Source organism: Schistocerca piceifrons, chromosome 1 (assembly GCF_021461385.2).
Source record: "Schistocerca piceifrons isolate TAMUIC-IGC-003096 chromosome 1, iqSchPice1.1, whole genome shotgun sequence".
NCBI lineage: Eukaryota > Metazoa > Arthropoda > Insecta > Orthoptera > Acrididae > Schistocerca > Schistocerca piceifrons.
In genome coordinates this window covers 1,074,080,159-1,074,086,444 of record NC_060138.1, presented here as the reverse complement: position 1 = coordinate 1,074,086,444, position 6,286 = coordinate 1,074,080,159, and positions in this window count along the sequence as shown.

The window sequence follows — 6,286 nt, the reverse complement described above, 5'->3', positions numbered from 1 at the left end:
AACCAACAAAGTCGCGGCACTAATCACCTGACTATACAACCCTGCTGATCTAGGGCGTCACGTAGCACGCACGTAAATAGCACACCTTTCTGTTTTCGCTGTTTCGCAGGTTCGAATCCTGCCTCGGACGTGGATGTGTGTGATGTCCTTAGGTTAGTCAGGTTTAAGTAGTTCCAAGTTCTACGGGACTGATGACCTCAGATTTTAAGTCCCATAGTGCTCAGAGCCATTTAAACCATTTCACTGTCCTCTGGAGGGAAAACTGAAGACCACAATCGGTCAGACCGAAGAGGCAGCAAGGCGCGGCAAGATCGAAAAGGACAACTGGAGGCAGAATTTGCTGACGCACGACTCATAGTTCACTCCACACTTGTTCCAGTAATGTACACAATGTAATGTAATTTCAAATATTGAAAATTGTGCGTTTTAAGGTAATTTATATATCTCCAAAAATATGAAATATACTAGCTTGAAATTTATATTGCATTTTCATACTTTTATGTAACTGCACACTACAAAGTTTCATTGATATTGATCATGGAAACGCATAAACTTGGAGAAAAAGTTTGGTGTATGATTTAGGTTCTCGCTACACACTAGCACACTGGAGCACATCAAATGATGCATTACACAGCTTAGTAACCGGCCACCTGGGCTCCTCTCTTTACAGCATCTTCAAAAGGCATAAAACTGCCTCTAAGACTGAACCATGTATTCCTACGCCACGAGAGGTGCCCGCAATGGAAACATACAGGGTGTTTCAAAAATGACCGGTATATTTGAAACGGCAATAAAAACAAAACGAGCAGCGATAGAAATACACCGTTTGTTGCAACATGCTTGGAACAACAGTACATTTTCAGGCAGACAAACTTTCGAAATTACGGTAGTTACAATTTTCAACAACAGATGGCGCTGCGGTCTGGGAAACTCTATAGTACGATATTTTCCACATATCCACCATGCGTAGCAACAATATGGTGTAGTCTCTGAATTAAATTACCCGAAACCTTTGACAACGTGTCTGGCGGAATGACTTCACATGCAGATGAGATGTACTGCTTCAGCTGTTCAATTGTTTCTGGATTCTGGCGGTACACCTGGTCTTTCAAGTGTCCCCACAGAAAGAAGTCACAGGGGTTCATGTCTGGCGAATAGGGAGGCCAATCCACGCCGCCTCCTGTATGTTTCGGATAGCCCAAAGCAATCACACGATCATCGAAATATTCATTCAGGAAATTAAAGACGTCGGCCGTGCGATGTGGCCGGGCACCATCTTGCATAAACCACGAGGTGTTCGCAGTGTCGTCTAAGGCAGTTTGTACCGCCACAAATTCACGAAGAATGTCCAGATAGCGTGATGCAGTAATCGTTTCGGATCTGAAAAATGGGTCAATGATTCCTTTGGAAGAAATGGCGGCCCAGACCAGTACTTTTTGAGGATGCAGGGACGATGGGACTGCAACATGGGGCTTTTCGGTTCCCCATATGCGCCAGTTCTGTTTATTGACGAAGCCGTCCAGGTAAAAATAAGCTTCGTCAGTAAACCAAATGCTGCCCACATGCATATTGCCGCCATCAATCCTGTGCACTATATCGTTAGCGAATGTCTCTCGTGCAGCAATGGTAGCGGTGCTGAGGGGTTGCCGCGTTTGAATTTTGTATGGATAGAGGTGTACACTCTGGCGCATGAGACGATACGTGGACGTTGGCGTCATTTGGACCGCAGCTGCAACACGGCGAACGGAAACCCGAGGCCGCTGTTGGATCACCTGCTGCACTAGCTGCGCATTGCCCTCTGTGGTTGCCGTACGCGGTCGCCCTACCTTTTCAGCACGTTCATCCGTCACGTTCCCAGTCCGTTGAAATTTTTCAAACAGATCCTTTATCGCATCGCTTTTCGGTCCTTTGGTTACATTAAACCTCCGTTGAAAACTTCGTCTTGTTGCAACAACACTGTGTTCTAGGCGGTGGAATTCCAACACCAGAAAAATCCTCTGTTCTAAGGAATAAACCATGTTGTCTACAGCACACCTGCACGTTGTGAACAGCACATGCTTACAGCAGAAAGACGACGTACAGAATGGCGCACCCACAGACTGCGTTGTCTTCTATATCTTTCACATCACTTGCAGCGCCATCTGCTGTTGAAAATTGTAACTACTGTCATTTCGAAAGTTTGTCTGCCTGAAAATGTATTGTTGTCCCAAGCATATTGCAACAAACGGTGTATTTCTATCGCTGCTCGTTTAGTTTTTATTGCCGTTTCAAATATACCGGTCATTTTTGAAACACCCTGTATTTCCAGTCTTATTGGTGGAACTGAAGGCAGCAGCTGAGAGCATAGTAGCCTAAAGATTACAACTCTTAGGTAGTAAATATCATGTAAAAATACAGACACTATTTTGACAATCTGACAGAATTTGTCACGATACCTCCTTCGGAGGACATCCAATTGTCGGTCAGTGCCAAGCTGAATAGTTTCTTGCATAAGGGCAAGAGGTGGACCAACGCGTTATTGACTTGCTCAAAGCCCTTTCTTTTGAATAAATCATCCGATATTTGTGAAATTGTAATCACTTGTTTGTCTCTACATATACGTTATGTCCACCGATTTCCGTCCTATTCGGATAATTCCTTCGTAGTGTGCGTTTTTTTTTTTTTTTTTTGTCTTGGAGTGTATTCATAATACGACGACAGAAGTACAGCGGAGCTTGAATGTAGAAAAAAGAAGCATAAACAGCGGTTAAATAGAGAAAAAGTTCAACGACTTACTTAAGGGGAAAGTATGGGTCGTTATGTTGTGCTTAAAATGCTGCAGTAACAAGTAACTGCAGGAGATAATTTTTTGTTCAACTGAGATTACAACGTTCACAACTTACGAGACAATTTGCGCTCGAGAGGAGACGAAACCACGGGAAAAAAAGGATGTTTACGCTCGTTATACGCAAGGCATTTTCATTAAAATACTTCTGGGTATACAGCCGCGTCATCTTATGAAATAGACTCATCAAGAAAAGCGTTGCCTCACCCGGAGATATCGTGTAAGTGTGTTGCTGATGTGACTGCTCCTGTACTGATTGAAAGGTCGCTCCAGACTTCTGTTGTAAATGTACTTACAGTCAGGAAGAGTGCTACCTATGAGTAGAACGCCGTACTGGAATGGACTGCAGCATTTTAATTAAAAAAAGGCCGCATTAGAGGCATCTGTAGGACAACAGAGCGAACTTAAATCACGTCACAAAAGACAGTCACGACCAACGTTCGTGTATGCACTGCTCCACAAATTGTACCTTACCTAACACAAAAATAGGAAAATTGCCTGATGAGTGCCCTGGAGTCAAAGTGACGTCGCGCGCTTATGCAGTCGGTTCCATTTGACAGGTAGTGTTGAGGACTTATATCGCACAGGTTGTCCATGTAAGACAGACACACAAGATGGTCCACGTCTACGGCTTTCGAGTCAAAGGAACTGAAGTCGATGTTCGAAGAGATTGAGGACGCCACGTTTCGTATCAAACTGTTAGGAGACGATTGCATGATGCTTATCTCCATTTCCGACGACCAAGGCGAACACCACATGGTACACCACAACACCACGGATTCTGGTCCATATAGGCAATAAATCACACAGGAGGCACGCCCCTGGATTGGCGTCGGGTGTTGTTTATGGACGAAACTCGCAGGTGTTTGTAACCTAATAATCGCAGACAAATTGTTTGGGGGAAATCTGGTATCATCGAGTGCCTCCAACACTCTGTCCCACATGTGCAACATGGTGATGGTGGAGTGATGTTCTGGGGTAGCAATACGCAGGGCCACCGTACACATCTCCTGGTTGTTCAGGGCAAACTCACTGTTCGACGCTGTAGGGACGATGTTCTACAACCAATAGTGGGAACGTTCCGCAAAATTGTTGCCAAGGAAAGACTTCACATTCCTTTGGCTCTGATCGTCGGTAAAGCAGATGCTAGGCTGAGATTCATTGGGAGAATCCTATGGAAATGCAGTCCGAAAACAAAGGAAGTACGTTAAGTACACTTGTTCGCCCACTGCTTGAATACTGCTCACCGGAGTGGGATCCGTACAAGATAGGGTTGATAGAAGGGATAGAGAATATCCAACGGATAGTAGCGCGCTTCGTTACAGGATCATTTAGTAATCTCGAAACCGTTACGGAGATGATAGACAAACTCCAGTGGAAGACTCTGCAAGAGAGATGCTCAGCAGCTCGGTATGGGCTTTTGTTGAACATACCTTCACCGAGGAGCCAAGCAGTATATTGCTCCCTCCTACGTACATCTCAAGAAGGGACCATGAGGATAAAATCAGAGAGATTAGAGACCACACAGAGGCATACCGACAGTCGTTCTTTCCACGAACAATACGAGACTGGAATAGAAGGGAGAACCTATAGAGGTACTCAAGGTACCCTCCGCCACACACCGTAAGGTGGCTTGCGGAGTATGGATGTAGATGTAGATGCAGATCCAGAAGCAGGTCGAATGACACCGGCCTGGTCTGACGGTTTACTTCATGTTTTCGCCTGCGGTGGAAGCTTCAGTTTAATTTTTTGGCCTGGGAAGGCTTTGTAGTAGTGATAGAGGCAGTGTTGGATTGTTTACAAGCTTACAACTCTGGAGGTGCTGGGAGTTCTGAAAATTTGGTAAAGGAGGTTTTATCTGATGTTCTGGGGTAGGGTATTTGTTCTGAAACACGTGCACGTGTTATGTTGCATCCAGTTAAGGCTTGTATTTTGTCTGGTCTACCTTTCTCTTATGTCGCTGCTCGGTGACGAAGAGTGATGTAAATGGGGCACACAGCCATGACTGCACGCAATTCCTCTGTGGATGTTGTCCTAAAAGCTGAGAATATTCTGATGAGCACGCTACTCTGTCCGCGTCTTAGAAAGTTTTTTTTTTTCTTTTTTGTGTGGTCGGTGTGCTCAGGTGCTCGCAGCAAAACAAACTGTTGACTCAGAGAGCGCCATGTGGTAAATCCGCATAGTCTGTAGGGGAAGTCTAAATTGGGTAGTGTTAAGTCTAGTTTTGTCAGTAATCAGTCTTGCATGTTCACTGAAGATTAATTTGTTTTCAGACTTATTCCAAGATACCTAGTTACTTCCCTGTCCTTAACTGACATATAGTTTTCTTTTAAGAGCCCGTTTAGTAACAGGTACATTGTTTTGTCAGCTGCTATAGACAGCTTATTATTTTTACAGCAATCTTTAATACTTTCAGTGAGTTGTGTGGTCTTTGTTTCTAATTCTAGTCTTGAATTTGGTGACAAGACAAACAGCAGGTCGTCAGCTTATGCCACCACCCCTTTTGCTCTGTTATCCTCACTAATTTTATTCAATAGAGGTTCGATGGAAGTGTCCCAGAACATTGGCCCGCAAATGGACCATTGTGAACATCCTTCGGTAATTTTTTTGAGAACCTTCCAGTAGCCAGATTTCCAGTCAACTATTTGTGCTTGCAGTAGTCTGCCAGACTGATGGAGTCCGTAATCTCTTAGTCTTCCGAAGACAGCCGGTCAACAGAGGTTGTTAAGAGCTCAAGCAATGTCTGTCAATGTAGTCTCTTTTATTTCTATTATCCTGTTTGCCCTATAGATCTGTGTTGCCTGAGGCCATACTGATGGGGATTTAGTCCGACTAGTTGTCTGTGTGATTTTAACCAGTCACATAGAGGTCTTTCTTGTAGTTTCGCTAGGTTGTTGATAAGGCATGTGGGTCTATAGGTCAGTCAGGTCTCGATAGTCTGACTTTTTAATTATTACTGCGTTGTCAGTTTTCCATAATGTTGGTATTGTTCCCTCTAGTAGTGCGTCGTTCAGTAAGTCTATTAGGTAAGGTACAAATTGTGGAGCAGCGTTTTTTGCGTTTCCGAGTGAATGCCATCTGGGCCAGAGGCTTTCCTATTTTTTTAATTTTATGATTTCCAAGGCAGTCTCTTCAAGTGCGAAAGGGGTAGTGACTCCGTTATTCGTATATGATTCAGTTAGTTGTCTACGTAAGTTTGCATGTTTTCGGTTGTCTTGTGTACAGTCGTCATCGGGAAGGAGTTCACTTAAAACGTATAAAGGAGAGGACCTCTAACCTTTTGTGGACGTGCCATCCTGTCTTCTAAGCGTTGACAGTACTGTTGGGGTCTTTATAGATCTGTTTGTATCTTAAAATAGCCTCGCAGTTGTTATTTTGCTTCTTGGTATTCACAAATTTGTCCCAATGGTTTTTGTGTGGTCCTTTGGAGTTCGTTTTTGTATCGTTGTTTTGCTTCTAAAG